The sequence below is a fragment of the Octopus bimaculoides genome, chromosome 5 (assembly GCF_046866305.1).
Source record: "Octopus bimaculoides isolate indiv1 chromosome 5, ASM4686630v1, whole genome shotgun sequence".
Classification (NCBI taxonomy): domain Eukaryota; kingdom Metazoa; phylum Mollusca; class Cephalopoda; order Octopoda; family Octopodidae; genus Octopus; species Octopus bimaculoides.
This window is the reverse complement of record NC_142932.1, coordinates 102,690,135-102,710,134: the sequence shown is the minus strand read 5'-3', so window position 1 is coordinate 102,710,134 and position 20,000 is coordinate 102,690,135. Positions and strand designations below refer to the sequence as shown.

The 20,000-nt window shown below is 35.2% G+C and overlaps 1 protein-coding gene across 7 annotated transcripts in view; it reads right to left on the bottom strand.

Annotated features, from left to right (window-relative positions):
• Positions 1-20,000, bottom strand: part of LOC106873196 (dual specificity tyrosine-phosphorylation-regulated kinase 1A) — a 400,225-nt gene that overhangs the window by 240,904 nt on the left and 139,321 nt on the right. For 5 of the 7 annotated variants that reach the window (XR_016242000.1, XR_016241995.1, XM_089352804.1 and 2 more), the window contains exon 1: positions 18,646-18,802. The gene's annotated coding sequence lies outside the window, so the exon portion shown is untranslated. Of the gene's footprint in view, positions 1-18,645; positions 18,808-20,000 lie in introns of those variants that run through there. The other 2 variants (XR_016241997.1, XM_089352809.1) reach the window with 1 other exon arrangement.

Below are 20,000 nucleotides of genomic sequence, written 5' to 3'. Positions count from 1 at the left end.
TTTCATAAGTTTGTCCTAAACATCCATGCTTGCTTTCAAATTTTTAGTTAGTTTTTGTTTCATACGTTATGGATAATGTAAGGCTTTCTCTTCTCCAAACCCGAGTTATTCAGGTGGTTGAAAATAATTGGGAATGTGTATCATATATGATGCATGGTCACCAGAGAAATATAACCTCTGTATCACATGATACACAGGACAGGCAACGCGTTAACCATTCTTCTTGCTTTGCGCAGGATAAACATTTGTAGGTTTGGCGGATACTACAATCTCCTTTTACTGTGACTTTGTATACCTTGTGATGTACATTAAGGCTGCCTTGTAACAAGTATTCACTTCTCGGGCCATCTTAAATATATTTTGTTGTTGCAGTGCAGCTCTTTGTTGTCGTTGATTAGATCAAATACATTTCAAAAGCTGCTTCTGTCACTATTAGCTAATTTATATACAGTCCTCCAGCTTTCCGCGACACCATTGGTTGTTCGGTCAGTATTAATCTATATCGTTTGACTGATTTTCTGTCAGGCATTCGGCTTGGCTAGCTGTCACTGATGATTCGCAATACGGTGAAATCACGTGATACGGTAGTGCAATCCACCGTTTACTGACAGAATGTCGTCAACCGATAATGAAATTTAGATGCTTTTTAGTATTAGTCGTCTACACAAAATTTTTTTGTTTTGGTACGTTCACTGCAATCTAAGGCGTTATAAACCCATTCGTGTTAGGTTGAGCGTTCTAATTAATATATGCTACAAATACTGCTTCTGTCACCAATGACTAATTTATATATTATTTATTTGAAATACATGTCGTTTAAAGTAGGCGCAGATGTGAAAGAATTTTTGGTGTGATTAAATGTGTCACTTCAACAATACATTTTTTCAGGTTCAATTTAATGTACACTAACGTTAACACACTTTAATATTAGTATTAAAAAAAAAGAAACAAAGAAAATCTCCCAAGTTTATAATCCAGAGACGCCATCTATCATATTTTGGTAAGTACGGAGTTTATGCTTTATTGAGGAGGTCTAACTATATCGAAACATGCACAGAGTTGTCTTCGCACATAATTAAAGTAATAGTAGCTACTGAGTCAATTTTCTCCTCAAAACCCAACATTAGTATTTCTAATTAGATATTTGATGCTCTGCATTATATATGTTCACGTCTACTTAACTCCTGATTTTTATATTTATGGCGTCTCTGAGAAATTAACTTCAGCGAGCTGTTCTTTTTTTTTCTATACAAGATATCTTTGATGTTTAAATGCAAGACTCAATGATGTATGTCTATACACACATGTACACGCCCATGGAAACACACACGTATACACACACACACACACACACTGATATATATATATATGTGTGTGTGTGTGTGTGTGTGTGTGTGTGTGTGTGTATGTGGGTGTGTGTGTATACATACACACGCACACACATACATGTGCGAAGGCACGCACACAAACGTACTTTCTCGTTAACACGACGCATATATACCCCACAGTGTACGCCGTAATCATTATTAGCGAGATATTTTTAAATGACTAAAGTACTCAACAATATTCATCTAAATTATATATTGCCTGGAGCTATGACATTAAGTCGACACATAGCACGAATAAAGAGAAAGTGTCAAATTTTGATATAAAGAGAATATGAGTGATGTCACCTTGCATCATGTCTTTTGGTACGGTTCCTGTGATCAAAGACATGAGGGTATCAGTCACGTTCAGGTAGAAAGAAAACTACCCGGATAATGGAATACATTGCTATGATATATATACATGGATAGATATACATATATGAATATATATAAATAAATAAATAAATAAATAAATATATATATTTCTATATATATATATATATATATATATATATATATATATATATATATATATATATATATATATATATATATACATATATAGATAGATAGACACACACACACACACACACACACACACACACACATATATATATAAATTACGGAGATGTACTTGCATAGCAAGTGACCTGATCTGAGATCGTGTGCTGGAACGAAAACAATTGCAGCGTGGAAGGTGTTTATAAGCCATTTAAAATAACACACAAAAGCCGTCAGATTCACTTCAACATTTAAATTTAATACATATATATATATATATATATATATATATACACACACATAATATATATATATATAGATAGATACACACACACAATATGAGAAGTTTAGTTCACTTGTGATCTAAACGAATAAGTACACTGGGAAAGTGCTACAGTAGGTCAACCGTTAGGTTTCAAGATCACAGCTAAAGCTGAATCTAGGGATTCGTGTTAGTGTTCCGTTATAGCTGGTATATATTATATTAGAGGAAAAATCAAAACCAAGGCAGAACGTCCTATCTCAAATCATTTAGAACGAGTATCTTCAAATTAAATTACTTTAAATGATTGAGATACTCATTCTGCTTTAATTTTGATTTTTCCTCTGATATAATATAATGTAATATAATATAATATAATATAATATAATATATATATATATATATATATATATATATTCTATTTTAGTGCCTTATTAATTTAACACACTCACCGGTCTGATTTCCATTCATTTACTTATTATTTTTACTAAAATTTTCGTTGCGTCTTGCAACCTTTTCAATAGTCGTTGACTCTGTCTTTTATCGAAACTCAGTTGACCGATAACGAAAAGTTATTTTTCCTGAATATGTACCGCTGAAATTGGGATACCACCAATATTACTATTTTACTGTATTTGATGTTATAAACCGTGGATTTCATCCCCATAAAGGATGGAAGCCAAAGTTCACTTTACCATAAATGGAAGTAACTCTATAACTATCTAGAACTATCACAGCATACGTTTTGTCCAACGCATAAATTTTGTTTGGATATTTCTCGTGTGCACATTTCCCTTCTTACTTAATTTTATGTCATAATGATTTGGTCAACTCAAAGCTATAGTAAAACACACTTTACCAAAGTACTGTCGAGTAACAGTATCGAAATGAACTTCTTAATCATACCATTATTTATGTGCCAAAGTATCTTTATAAATCATGACGAAAACTATTTTCATGTTAAATATTCTCTATAGATAGACAATATCGATTTCTCAGTTTGGCACGTGGTCACGCATTTGTAGGAGAGGTGTATAGCCAATTGTATCATCATAGTACATGACTGGTACTTGTCGTAATGAACACTGAGGGGTGAGAAGCCAAACTGAAATAAGTACAATCTGAATTTATAAACTAAATAAACTGTATTTGATATTGTATAAATCACTCAATATAGTCTTCTCCTACTTCAGTCTCTCGCCTACCTTCTATAGATAGAATATATATCAAAAAGTATCACACGTCACAAGTCTGATGAGTTGTTCTGCTGAATTCAAATATGGTTAATGCAGCTTTACAAGGAAATATCCAACTTAGTCATACATATACAGAGAGTCACACTGACACATACTTCAAAGTATTCCTACTTTCACTCAGATACTCATATACATTACTCTTTACTCTTTTACTTGTTTCAGTCACATGACTGCGGCCATGCTGGAGCACCACCTTTAGTCAAGCAAATCGAACCCAGGACTTATTCTTTGTAAGCCTAGTACTTATTCTATTGGTATCTTTTGCCGAACCGCTAGATTACGGAGATGCAAACACACCACCATCGGTTGTCAAGCGATGTTGGGGGGACAAACATACACACAAACATACACACACACACATACATATATATGACAGGATTCTTTCAGTTTCCGTCTACCAAATCCGCTCACAAGGCTTTGGTCGGCCCGAGACTATAGTTGAAGAAACTTGTCCAAGGTGCCACCCAGTGGGAATGAACCCGGAACCATGTGGTTGGTAGGCAGGCTACTTACCACACAGCCACTCCTGTGTATATATATATATATATATATATATATATATATATATATATATATATATATATATATATATATATATATATATATATATATATATATATATATATATATATATATATATATATATATATATATATATATATATATATATATATATATATATATATATCAGACACCATGATTAATCGCTGACCAAACACCATTCAATTTTTTTTCTCCGTGTTTTTCTCCTTGTTTTCTCCGTATTCTTTCTGTTGAAGAGCGTAGCTCGAAACGTTAAAGACTTTCTGTATTCCCGAGCGTCAAACTAATACATCATTTTGTTGTTTACACCACCTGTCCTCGTCTGTTGGTGTTTTTTTTCGTACATTCTCCCATATATATATATATATATATATATATATATATATATATATATACGTGTGAGTGCGCGCGCGCGCGAAACGTTTAAGACGGCTAATACAATGCATGGAAATAAAGGATCGGTTCGGCAAAAGTAACAGAGAGAATAAGCACTAGGCTCACAAAGAATAAGTCCTGGGGTCGATTTGCTCGACTAAAGGTGGTGCTCCAGCATGGCCGCAGTTAAATGACTGAAACAAGTAAAAGAGTAAAGTGATCTTTTGTAAGTGACCATATTTCTCAATTTGAATAAGCCAGGAACCAAGCAATACTCATGTGTGCGTGTGTGTATGTGTGTGTGTGTGTGTGTGTGTGTGTGTGCGTGCGTGTGTGTACACACACACATATATATATATATATATATATATATAGTTGATCCCCACCAAACGAAGAAAAACACAAGAAAAAAGCAACAACGCGAGGACGTGGTACATGCAAAGTATTAGCAGACGCTCAGGGAAGGAAAGAAAGGTAGCTTTACGTTTCGAGCAAAGCTCTTCTTCAGAAACAGGAGACAGAAGAAAGTCCAAGAGAAAAGGAAGACGGAGGAAAAAACTCGACAACGATCCACATATGGTTATACACACACAGGCACACACACACATACACACACACACACACACACACACTCACATACACACACATGTATATAGTTATAAAAGTAAATAAAGTTGGAAAAGGCACAAAAGTATATTTTAGAGAATGTTTAATATTTTTGTTAAAATGAGTGATTTAAAATATAACCGGTTTCGATCTATCCATCTTATCAAATATTACAAAAAATTTTTTCGGAAGTCAGTGAGAAAAATAAATTGAGGTTTAACAGTCCGTACCCATGCTTTAGTGCAAAATATTACTTTACAATCGCTCCTTATATATGTTTTGTCTATGTACGTTTGGAGAGGGATTCAAGAGTTCAAATTTCAGGAATTCTATTGAAAAGGAGTTTTTTGATTCCGGTTCAGGAATCGAAACTACAGTCTTGCGATCATGAGTGTAATATCCTAACTGCACACACACACACACATATACGTGTATAGGACATAGTATAGAAGTGTGTGTGTGTGTGTATACACACAAGTAGAGTATTTTTTGCTGACACAAATATATACATACGCATAGACATACATATATACATACGTAACTGCATGGGAACAAGCAGGCATACCTAGGCACAAAACTAAGTCACGCAAGATATTAGTCAGTCGTAAGGTTAGGATGAACACCACTGGTTCACTGTTACCTTCATGTTGCTAAACTAATGTACATTGAATGATATCGCCAACGACCGACAATTTTTTTAGAAGATTGCTACAGATCTAGAGTGATCTTGTCGAATTTTTTTTTTACACCTAATGTGTAATTCTCTTTATGATGGTGTTCTGAGCCAGACACGACGCTCCAATGACTTGAAAGCTTCTGTTGCTTCTATCAGACGTATATCTAGATATTTCATCATCAAGGGAATAGAAATTGCTGAATGCATGACCTGAGTGAGTAAAGTTTCAATGATTTGCTTTCTAGTGCCATCCACACAAATCATTGGTGGTCTAATGTGTAGTTTCCTTGAGGCTGGTTTAAACATCACCATTGACTTATCGAGGGTGAGAGTTAGGTCAGGCCTTTTGTAAATAGATAAACGAAAAGAAAAGAAAAAACACTAGAACGAAACAACGGTCCATTTTATGTTGAATATCCGATGCCAGGAAATAATTTTAAACCAAACGAACAATTATACATGCATGTATGCAAATACTAGTTCAAACACACACACGCACGCACGCAAGCACGCACACACACACACACACACACACACACACACACACACACACACACACACACACACATCACACACACACATCACACACGCACACAACATTTTCAGAAGGAGAAGGGTGGCAATGACTTCGACGTTTCCGCATGCAAGCCTTCTAAATTGTGGCGAAGGCAACTAACCTAGGAGATAAAGGATTCTAATAGAAAAGCCCGAGGTATATTTCTAATTGAATATATATCAAACATTTGCACTAACTCTCTACTATCAGCAATTACCATGAGCGTAGCTGGTCCTACAGAGGCCTTTACACCTGAAAACAATTATCCGTGTGGGTAGTCTAACATCTAGACCGGTGGATCCTGATACATCGAGATCAGCGGGAGAATCCGCTATATATATATATATATATATATATATATATATAAATATATCATAGACTGTCAGCTCGATAGACGACGTATGAAGGTTCGACAATTTCTTGCTGAACAACCACACAGACGATTTGTTTATAGTGATCGAATGTTTGTGTTTACATAAACTCACTCCATCTATGAAATCAACTTTACCTGAACAGGTGCACCGTGTGCCACATGTCACATGACAGAATGATCGCAGAGCAACATGAAATGAAGTGCTTTGCTCAAGAACAGAACGCAACGCCCGGTCTAGGAATTGAACTAACGATCTCGTAATCGTGAGTGCAACATCCTAAGCACTAAGCCATGTGCCTTCACACACAAGCACATATATAATCTATCTATCTATCTATCTATCTATCTATCTATCTATCTATCTATCTATCTATCTCTATCTATCTATCTAGATAGAGAGAGGGAGTGGATCCTCTCTTCCCCTCTTTCTCCCTATATATATATATATATATATATATATATATATATATATATATATATATATATATGAGGTCGCATGGCCTTGTGGTTAGGGTGTTGCACGAGCGATTGTGATTTCAATTCCTAGACTGGATAGTGCGCTTTGTGTTCTTGAACATAACACTGCATCGCACCTTGTTCTGTGATCACTTCGACCCGTGGCACACGGTGCACCTGTTCAGACAACATCGATTTGTTGGAGAGAGTGAGGTGAAGTGCGGCACGAACATTTGATCACTATAAAGAAATCATTTGTGCAGGTCGTTCGGCAAAAAAGCTGAACACTCATACGTCGTCTTCGCCGGGAGAGTCCATCACACATAAACACACACACACACACGTGTTTATACATATATAAATATTTTAGAACGTATATTATTGCAATATATAAATAAACGCACCCATTGTATATGTGTGTGTATACATAAGTCTGGGTGTAGATATAAGCATGTTTGTGTAAATACTAATGTTCAGAAAGCTGGATACATATACATGTGATTTTATCGGCATGTTTGTTTTATTTGCATTTGTTCCCCCCTTTTCCCCCCCTTCATTTGATTAAAATAAAATTCACTTTACATAGCATGAACTTAATTTCAGTTGACTAGTAACATAATAAGAATGTACTCAGATAACTTTTAGGTATACATAGGAAACAGCGTAGCATAAATTAAAAAAAATTATGAAATGTGAAGGAAATAAAAAGCGGAAGAGAAAAAAAAAACGAAAGAGAAAAACAAAGAGTAAAGTGAAATAAAGTGAAAATAAAAGATAAAATAAAATCATGTATAGATATGAAAATTTAAGAGAACAAAGGTGCACAACCTGAAAGTAAGTAACAAGGACTGTTGTTAAAAAAATCAAGGTCAAAGAGTATGTATACAACGAGCATATATGTTTGTGAGCTCAAGAGAAAGAAAGAAAGAAAAAAGAGAAATATAAATTGAAACCATTATAAAACTTGCCATTAACTAAGTTTCAAACTGTTGGAGAGGAGATGTATCAGTGACTAGATGGGACTATTGCGACAAATGTTTTAACACGTTAAGAAATGAATGAAATTTAACACGGCTTTTTCTTATTTCATATGGCTAAATCACTCTTTCCTCCATATAATTGTCAAGCGAAGAACTCCCACACACACACTAACTCATGCATACATATACATACATACATACATACATACATACGTACGTACATACATACATACATACATATATACGTACATACATAAATAAAAAATACCCTGTTGTTGACGTTGAAATTCCAATGAAAGAGCCTTCGATCTACATTAAAAACCGGGTCTTTCTCTATTGACACGAAATCTTAAAATAAAACTGAACAATGACATACACACACACACACACACACACACACACACACACACACACACACACACACACACACACACACACACAAATAGATGTGAATATATGTGTTCCTTTTCTTGAACGCATTGTTTTAATAGAGGCTATTGACATTTAGTTTTAATACTTTGAGTTCCTTAACTGTAGTGGCTTTACCATCTTTCTCTGAACAGATAACACCAGTATTAGTTTGTACTTGCACATGTGCGCCCGCTCACACACAGAGTGTGTGAGTGTGTGTGCGTGTATATCGTACATGCACTCATATATATATATATATATATATATATATATATATATATATATATATATATATATATATATATATATATATATATATATATATATATATATATGTATATATATGTATATATATATATATGTATGTATATATGCGTGTGTGTGTGTGTGTTTGTGTGTGTGTGTGTACTGCGAATAACTGAAATGGTATGGTATATGACAACCGTAAAATCACTGGTTTGCATTCTATCATGTTACAATTATTTCTCAATCGCCAACACTCATATATATATATATATATATATATGTATATATATATATATATATATATATATATATATATATATATAGTAACAAACTGAGGCAAAGCAATCCTTCAAAGGGGTGTGTTAAACATCCAATTCACTGGTACGTCAGTTGGACACCATATAAATATTGGTATAATTCAATTATAATGATAAATTAAATATAGAGATATACTATTGACAATCTAATAATTTATTTATATTACAATATTACATCAAATACTATGAATATAATATATAACATAACATAATATTATATAACACAAATAATTATAAAAACCATAAAAGGCCAACAAGTTGTTTCGACATATATATATATTTTCTGATATACATAATCACAGTTCCATTATATATATAGAGTCACTTCAGGGTCATGATTTTAAAAAAGACGAAATTCCGTGTTAAAAGACGGCTGGATTGTAAAAACTAATTCAAATGTCTATGTACTATGAGCGCGAGCGTTAACTATTCAATCATACATCAAATACAATTAAAAAACAAAACACTTTAACAGACGATACAATCAAGTTAAGTGCAATCCACAACCATCAAAATTCACTTCATTACATCTCAAACACAAACCCTTTCGTGTCCAAGATAGTCGCTCGTCACCACAACATACAACAATAAGATATGTGTGTATATAAATGTATATAATTAAGTATGTAAGTGTTCTACGTATAACTGCAACAAAAAAATATATGAACAATTACATCTTCAATACAACAACTCTTTTATCTATTTAAATTAACTGGTATAAAAAAATTATTGTTTAAACTAACTAATTATAATCTATATTTATTATTTTCTCGGAGGGATAATTCCGTAGAAGATATGAATAGAAACCTAATGAAAATTTCTCTCTTTGTTTACTTAATCTATCGCAGAGAGAATTCCGTAATAAGTGTTAATATATACTTAAGACTGTAAATGCGATAACTAAAATACCCCATAGATATATATATTTTTTAGGCTACAGCAATGGAAATCAAATTTACTAATTATTTTAGGGATAACCAGATTTGAAGTTACTTAAATAATTATTGTTATTCGCACACCATGGAAGGGAGAATTTAGTGAATTGACAGAAATCATCAATACAGACCTAACAAGCACTGTTCTCGACGAACTAATCTATATTATTATTTACAAAATGAGGGACCATATATGGTGCATATCCAAACTCTATCAATACTTTCAGAAGAAACAAACAACATCGTTGTAATAAAAATACAATTTATAAACTATACAATACTATAATAATTATTATTTTTGGTTATTACATTTATTTAGTAAGTCAAATGAAACTATTTTTTATAGTCTTTTTTGTACATGGCGCAAAAGATTGTGCAGCAGCTGACCTGGCTACACCAAGCACAAACAAGGAACCTTGCCCACCACTGCGCAAGACCACCACAGTCAACAGACATGGGATGGCCTCCCCTAACGCCTGCACAGTCATCACGCCAATATTTTTACTAAATATTGGGGGCCTGTTGCATTATAATAAAAGCAAAATTTCTTTCCTGAGAGACCTTGCTGCATGCAATCAAGCCCTATGCATAGCACTTATGGAAACTCACCTCGGCCCTGATATAGAGGATGCAGAAGTACATGTACCAAAATATGTCATACTGCGAACAGACAGAAGGGAAAGGAGCCATGGTGGAGTTGCTGTATACATCCGTGACAACCTCACACCCCAGGTCTTACTGTCATACTCAAATTCGGTATGTGACACTCTAATTGTATACATAATACAACATAATATATTCATATGCAATACATATTGCCCATCCGATGCTCCAAACCACATAGGCAAATTTGAAGATTGCTTCACTAGAATTAAAGAAATCCTCATGAAATTGGAACACCACGTGACCATATTGCTTATGGGTGATTTAAACTTCCCCAACGTCAAATGGCCCGAAGGTCTCATACTCTCAGGAATGACTCATCGCAAGCAAGCACAGGTGGAGTCCCTGCTCAACCTCACCAATGCCCTATTCATGGAGCAAGCTGTTCTCAGACCAACTAGAGCGAATAACATTCTGGATCTCTGCTTCACGAACAATATGGACATCATTCTTGATGTGAAAGTGACGCCGACATTAGTCTCGGATCACAACATAATAGAGCTGTCTATGTTTGAGCCGAAAGTAACTAGAGACATACAGCCTAAAGGAAGCACCCGAAATCTCTCCAATCTGAATTTCCACAAAGTAGACTGGAAATCGATCCAGAAAGAGATCCTCAGAGACGATTGGCCAAAATGTCTCTCCACATCAGACATTGACATGAAACTAGAATGTTTCATGTCTATTGTGCAAGCCATATGCCAGAAATATGCCCCAGAGCACAAGGTCAAAACAAATAGGAACAAGATTCCAAGGGAGAGGAAGATCCTCATGAGACGACGGACGAAAGTTGCAAATCGACTCAACCAGCATCCCAAAAGTAGCGAAAGGTCCCGCCTAAAAACGACACTGATGGAGATTGAAAAAAGGCTGCAACAATCCTATGTGAGGGAGAGAGCAGATCAAGAAGCCTGGGTTATAAAAAAACATTAAGTCAAACTCAAAGGCCTTCTTTCATTACGCGAAAGAAACAGCCTCAGTACGCTGCAAGATTGGATCCCTCTTCGAAAAGGATGGCTCCCTCACAGACAGTCCAAATAGGATCAGTGAGTTGCTGAATGACCAGTTCAAAAGTGTCTTCACCACTCCGCTGGAACACAGACAAGTGAACGAACCAGTGGATTTTTTTGCTGCCTCACCTATAACCAGCGAGGCAGTTACGATGGAATACATCGACATTAGCGAAGAAGATATACTACTAGCTATAGCTGAAATGGACACAAACTCAACTGCTGATCCTGATGGTTTCCCAGCAATCCTCCTTAAATCGTGGAAGCATGCCCTGGCAAAACCCCTCTAGATCTTCTTCCAGAGCTTTCACGCAAATGACAGACTGCCAAGCAAGCTGAAGGAGGGAATAATATGCCCAATCCGTAAAGGGGGAAGCAGAGTAGATGCCAAAAACTGTAGGCCTATCTCTCTGACTTCACACATCAGTAAAGTCATGGAAAGGATAGTCAGAGGAAAACTAATCGAATTCCTTGAAGAAAATAACTTGCTGAATGATACCCAATATGGCTTTCGACCAGGTAGGAGCTGCCTGACCCAGCTCTTACAACATTATGACTGGGTGTTGAGGCAGTTACGGCGCCCCATTTGTCCGATGTACAAAGAATGGGAGAGAGAGCAGGAGATGCAATAGATGATGTTGGTAGACGTGATATTGAAGGAGTCGGTGATGCGATAGGGTCGATGATGGGTGCCGGTGAGGAGGGTGGTGTCGGAGAGGTAAGGGCAAAACACACACGCACACACACACACACACACACACACACACACACACACTCACACACACACACATATATACGCGTGTGTGATGTATATGTATATATATATATATATATATATATATATATATATATATATATATATGTTTTTGCATGCGTGTGGGCACTTGGCCGAGTAAGAGTGTTACACTTATAATCATCAGATCGTAATTTCGATTCCCGGACCGTGCGGTGGGGTATATGTTTGAGGAAAACACTTAATCTCACATTGCTCTGCGATTACTCTGCACTTGCACAGGCAATGCGCATGTCTAGTCATATCTCCCCCCTCTCTCTCTCTATCTGTCTGTAAATACATACATGCATATATGTAAACATATAGGCGAGGGTATGTGATAGGAAGCTTGCTTCTGGGTTGAATCCCACTTCGTGGCATCTTGAAAATGTGTCTCCTACTGTAGCCTCGGACCGACGAAAACCTTGTGAGTGGATATGGTAGACAACTGGAATAATCCCGTTGTATATATATATATATATATATATATATATATATATATATATATATATATATATATATATGTGCGTGTGTGTGTGTGTTTTGTGTATGCTTGTCCTGTACCACCGCTTGACATCCGGTGCTGGTGTTTATTAACCGAGCGCTTCGACAAAAGGGACGGATAGAACAAGTACTAGGCTTAAAATATAGGACTGTAATCGATTCATTCAACAAAAAGTTCTTCATGGCGATGCCCCAGTATGGCCGCAGTCTAATGACTGAAACAAGTAAAAGACAAAAGATATATATATATATATATATATATATATATATATATATATATATATATATATATATATATATATATATATATATATATATATATATATATATATATATATATATATATATATGTATAAATGCATACACACACGCGCACACACATACACATACATATATATAATTACGCTAAAATTGAACTTGTCTGAAATTATCTCAAAATTAGTCAAAGCTATTCCAAACGAGCCAAGGTTGATCTTCCCATTCACTCTTATGGCCACGATAAAATAAATGTTAAACTTATACTAGTATCGAGACAGCAAGTGACTGCATCACCATTTCAAATATGCAGCTTTGTACCATTGTAAGAAATCAATAATACCAAAGTGTGTTACGGTTGGAATTACAATAAACTTACTTATTTGTGAAATCAGGTTTGCTGTTCACGTCATGCTACTGGCTCCCATTTTGTAGCAATGAGACATGTTTTTATATTTCTAATAACTGTGATACTTTTTAATATATGCAGTCTCAAAATGGCAGTGAAATGTTGGAAACGGTAATGTTTCACACTGGAATTCTTAGGAGATATCTAATTTCGTCTCCTCTTCTTAGAAGATAGAGTACCTTGTCAGCTTTGCCATACTATTAATTTGTGTGTGAATCAGTTTACAACACTTTTTCCCCGACAAATTTGTGGCCTTGAGCTAAAACAGAAAATCGTCATCATCCTTATTAATGTTTAGACGGCAAGCTGGCAGAATGGTTAGAGAGTCGGACAAAATATTTAGCGGCATTTCGTCCGTCTTTACGTTCTGAGTTCAATTATTATTATTATTATTATTATTATTATTATTATTATTTTATGTTTGACTTTTGCTTTGCATTTGTACAAGTTGGATCCAAGTCTCACCCAGAGACCTCAAGAGACAACAAGTTAGAAGTTCATGTAGGTGTTATGCCTAGGGTACCATATATTTGGATTTGTACAGTTTTGTTCTAGAGAATGTTTAAGAAACCATAAGAAAATTATGTGTTTGTTTTAAAATTTGAGATCACATAGACAGTATTTTACGTAGGATATGGGCAGTTCCCATGAGCACTATCTTTTGAACTTCAGCCATTTTGGGATTTCCTGGTATCTGAGCTAGGTAGTAATCAGCCCGTTTATTATTATTATTATTATTATTATTATTATTATTATTATTATTATTATTATTATTATTATTATTATTATTATTATTATTATTATTATTATTATGTGTGTGACGGAAACTCAGCTTATTTTGCTGGGTATGATGGAAAGTATCAGCTGTCTATAGCCAGCAGACTAAGTGACACTTGCTTACTGGTCATGCTTCAAGAACCTTGCGAAGAATTCTTACATTTCCAAGCAATGCTGATTTTTGTTGGTGTTCTACCTTTACACTTGCACCAATCTTTTCCAGCCATGTTGGTAGTTGAATGCAAATACTTTCAAACGCGCCAATCACTATTGGTATCACGTCTACTCTTTTCACTGGCCACAACCTTCGTATTTCCCACTTCAGATCGTCATAATTGTTTATTTTTTCTTTTTCTTTCTCATTGATCCTGTTGTCACCGGGGCATGCTGTGTCGATTACCATGCATGTTCTATCTTTTTTATCCACCATAACAATGTCCAGTTTCCGATATCTGGTCAGGTGATCGCACTGAATCATTTTTGCAAAATGAGGATTTTGCAATTCTCATGCTCGGTGACTCCTTCTGGGATTTGCTCATACCACGTCTTTACTCTTTGGAGGCTGTGATTTCCACAGAGCTCCCAGTGGATCATTCTTGCCAAATTGTCATGACATCTTTTGTATTCGTGTCGTGCTATACCGTTTCACCCCTCTCACCACACATTCTGCATTTGATTATTATCATCATCATCATAGTAATAATAATAATAATAATAATAATAATAATAATAATAATAATTCATTAGTTTTATTTTTATTACATGTTTTCACTGCATTACCGAGCGCAGCTCTGAGTGTTCTGGGTATACTGTGTTGTTATTAGGGCTGTTATGCTATTGTTATTTCTTCTGTATTGAAAGTGTTCTATGTAGGATGGATGCAGTGCCTAGTAGGACTATCTTCTGTTTCTTATATATATTCGTAAGTCCTAGTGTTTTGGTTGTGTACTTGTCTCTATGTTTTTGACCATACTTAAAGCACCAGTTTTTATAGGGATTACGTTTGTCTTCGAGCTCCACGTCCGGGCTGTCTCGGTTTCCAGATGTTTGATTTTTGGGAGTTTCTCCATTTTTTTACTTTAGAGATACATAGTCATTTGTTGGGACTGGTACGTCGATTAGAAGGCGTTGTTTGTTCTTGGTTGTCCTTGTCAACAATATCTAGCCTGTTAATCTTGATCTCCCTATCTGTGTGTATTGACATAACCCAGAGTATGGTTGTTTTGTCGTTTTTTTAAACCTTTACTAGGATTTTGCTAGTCTTCAACTTCACCTCTCTCTGCGGTTAGTGCTCATACCATGTCATGCCTCTCCCTAGCCCGCAGTTATTATTATTATTATTATTATTATTATTATTATTATTATTATTATTATTATTATTATTATTATTATCATCATTATTATTATTATTATTAGTAGTAGTAGTATTGTTATTATTATTATTAACAATGTAACAGCATATTTTCCAACTTTTCTCAACCCCCCCCCCCAACAAAAAAATAAAGTACATCGTCAGACAAAGCGCCGTACAATATCCAGCGTTGTTTCTTTATATTCTAATTTTAAATCCCACCAAGACAGATTTTGCCTTTCATCTATTCTGTGTCAATAAAATACGTACCAGCAATAATATACAATATTTGGCGTCGTCATAATCATCCTTTCTGAATAAAAATTGAGTATAGTAGTTTTATGTCTAAACAAATCAATATCTGTAATTTAAAAGAATGAAGACTAGAAGCAACTATATGTCTTACTTTCAAGATCTAGTCGTGTGCTCAAGTCGGAAATGAATATTTATTATTTAATGATCATAACTGTTTCTCTCCACCAGTCAAACAATGATTTACCTCTACTTAATGCCAGATGGAAGAAACTAAATTCTTGGGTAAACAACGAACGCTAGAGATTTCAGAAGGAAATAAGAGAAAATTATTTTAACTTACAGCCACGAATCATAAATTGTATTCCGCACAAAGAATGAAAATATTGCAACCACATCAAGCTCTACACTAATTGTACTAACTACATTGCAATGCTGTTTTACATTACCAGACGATACTAACCAGCAGTAAACTTCATTATTTCACAAAACGTCGTTGAATAAGAAACGTCTATAATATCTCAGGGCTGCCAACTCGAAATTTCATACATGCATAATTCAAACACATACACACGTGTGTATATGTGTGTGTGTGTGTGTGCACCTATCTATCTATGTGTCTGTCTGTCGGTGCATGTATGTATGTATGTATCTAGCTATCTATCAATGTATGTATGTATATATGTATGTAATAATACAAATAATATGTGAGTATATGCATATATACATACATTTATTACATACCTACATCTACATTTATATATAGATGCATATCTGGGTACAGGACGTTACAACAAAACGTGGACAAAATGAGAAACAGAACATAAACAGAGCATAGAAAACACACAAGCCACATAGAGAACATTTCCTTCCTCAGCTGCCACCATTCTAAAACTAAGCGTTTCGAAGAGTTAGGGCAGGACGCATTGTTAGAATGGCTCTTAAATTTGTAACGCGGAGGAATGTAGTGGCGAACAGAAAACAAGACAGGAAAACGATGCATGTATGTATGTATGTATGTATGTATCTATCTATCTATCTATCTATCTATCTATCTATCTATCTATCTATCTATATATCACACACACATTTATATAACACTAGAGCATTCAGTTTTAAAATCAAAGCCATATAATTGAAGCAAGGTACATGTAGTATATACGTACCCTCTTCATAGTTGTCTCATAAAAATCGAGCGTTTATATTAAAATGAATTCATATGTTACGTATGTATTGCATGATTCGCATTTATACAGGAAAGCCCCCCCTCCCCACGCGCGTGCGCACATACATTACTATATATGTATATGTCGCAATGTAAAAGTTGTAAAATACATTAAAGAACTATGTATTAAGCCGTGAAAATATTGTCTGATATATAACTAAATACACTGGAAAGTGTGGGTAGGTATACCTACTGTCTTGGTTTCAAAGTCTGGCACAAGGCCAGCAATTGCAGTGGAAAGATGTAAGTCGGTTACATCGAACCTAGTGCTCAACTTCTACTTATTTTATTGACCTCGAAAGGATGAAAGACAAAGTCGATCTCGGTGGAATTTGAAACGTATAGACGAAGAAATGCCGCTCAGCATTTTGCCCAGCGTGCTAACGATTCTGCCAACTCACCGACTCAGGTATACTTATTATACTAAAAGTGGGCAGTCTTCTCAGAGTTTAGCCCCAGGCAAGTCTGTTCATACAGAGTACTCTGTGTAAACTCTCAGCTTCTGATATAAATCCATACACACACACACACACACACACACACACACACACACACACACACACACACACACACACACACACACACACACACACACACACATACACACACACACACACACACACACAAGGATATACATTCACACACACACACACACACACACACACAGAGTCACTTTTGTGTATGCGGTTATATAAATATGTGTATACTCATGTATACATACGTGTATATATGTATACATACGTGTATATATGTATGCATATATATATATAACTACACAAGTGCGCACACAGTTATATCATAAATCAATTCATGGCATATCAGGTATTAGAGGTATGTACCAGCAGATGATTGCTTCTACAGACTTTTGGAGATGGCGAACGATGATTGTAAAATTTCAGCCTGTTTCAAGGAATAACTGCAACGGGGATTCGAAACTGATTCGTAAATTCAATTCGCTAGGGGTTTTTCTATCTACTTTATAACGCATAGGCACGCACAAAATGCGTATAAAATATTAATACACACACATACACATATAAACATTCACACACACACATTCTTTAAGTCTGTGGCTGAGAGCCAGAGATTGTCGAGTTGATAAGTAGCTGGAGATATAGCCCAAGGCTGAACGGTTCGTGGCCTGTTAAAGGCGCTGGTCAAGACGCTTAGCTGTGAACGACAAAGTCCACTTAACTTTAAGTAGATATTTTGGGTGGATATCATTCATAGCTGTAACCTGAGGTGACACCGTGGAAGTGAATATTTTATGACCACACAGTACTGAGTTCAATTCCTTTCACAAGAAGGAAAAAAATAAATAAAAGAAAAAGGAATTCACCAGCGACAGACTGGAATCCTAACCCGCAAGGAGTGGGATTTAGTTTTAATCCGCTTAACGCTATACTGATATCGCTGTTGAAAATGACCCTATGATTCCTAGTGATATGGAAAGTATTAGCTTAAGAATATAACTGTTTGCAACAACAAGAACAAGAACAAGAATAGCAACAGTATCAGTAACAAAAACAACAATAACAGCAACTTCAACAACTACAACAAACCTCACCAGCATATATCCGATGGTTGAATAAATAAAATCCGAGTTGTCAATTGGGATTGATTGAGCCTCTTAAATGTTTGTTTTTCTCTATGTCTTCTCAGTGTTTATAGATTATGCTTTATCGACGAAATCATGCTGACATCGTTCAACGACAAACGGTTATGAAATCTGAAAAAAAAAAAAGTGAAATATAATTTCAAAAAAAAAAGAAAAAAAAGTATAGCCTATATTAAATAGTCAGGATTTTCATAAATCAAAGCTGATTGTCTAAAGTAGGTTAATGATATTAATAGACACAGACGAATAAACTAAGTTTTCAATTTAATCCTCTCAAATATTTTAAAGTAGGATGTAATGACATAAGTGTAACCGTTGAAGGTCACCGTGACCTAACTGATAACGAAAGTAATACATTTGCGAGATATTGTTCAAATATGTGCAGGTGAAAAGATATATAAATAGGATATTCACCTATCTTATGCACGAAGGGGCAGCAAATAATCGCATTGTCAGTTGGTCAATCTTCCTTAGCAATAATTAATCACATACAATAATATCCGTTCATCCGTATATTTCACCCATTATTCCTGGGAGAGTCGTGGTGGTGGTGGTGGGGGAATCTTTATGCACCCGAGGGTCCTACCAGAAGCAGCCGTCATTACAATAATCCTTTCTACTTTTTTACCCGAATCACAAGGCCTGAAATTTTGGGAGAAGGTCGAGTCAATCCCAGCGCCCAACTGCTTCTTATTTTATCGACTTCGAAAAAACGAAAGACAAGTTCGACATCGGTGAAATTCGAACTACAGAGCGTAAAAACGGACGAAATGCCGCTAAGCATTACAACAATAAAGAATATAATATAATATATACTGTATTTGCCGTTGTACAAGAAGCAATCTCATATAAGACTCACTCCTACATTTTTGTGGAGGGTCGCGTTAGGTGCATGGCAGGTTTTTGTTACAGTTTAAAATAAAAAAAAAGGCGCGTCTTATACACCTGCATGCACGGTAATATAATACGATATGATATAATATAATATAATATAATATATTATAGTATATAATATGATATATTATAATATAATATAATATAATATGATGTAAGAAATAAAACCCAACTGCATGGACTTTGATGATCAGTGGTATCTATCAACGAATGATAATCTTCACGGATACGTGAAGTAGAGTTACGACATTCATGTCTTCTGCTTTGTCATTCGAAGAGCAGATGAAATAGTTCCGTTCGGGAAACGAAGTTAGTTTGTAGTTTAAGTTTGGCAAGAATTTAGCATTATGGAACGGCGGTTTCCCGTCGAGGAGTTATGTTATACATGTATACTCGCTGAAGGATAGCTG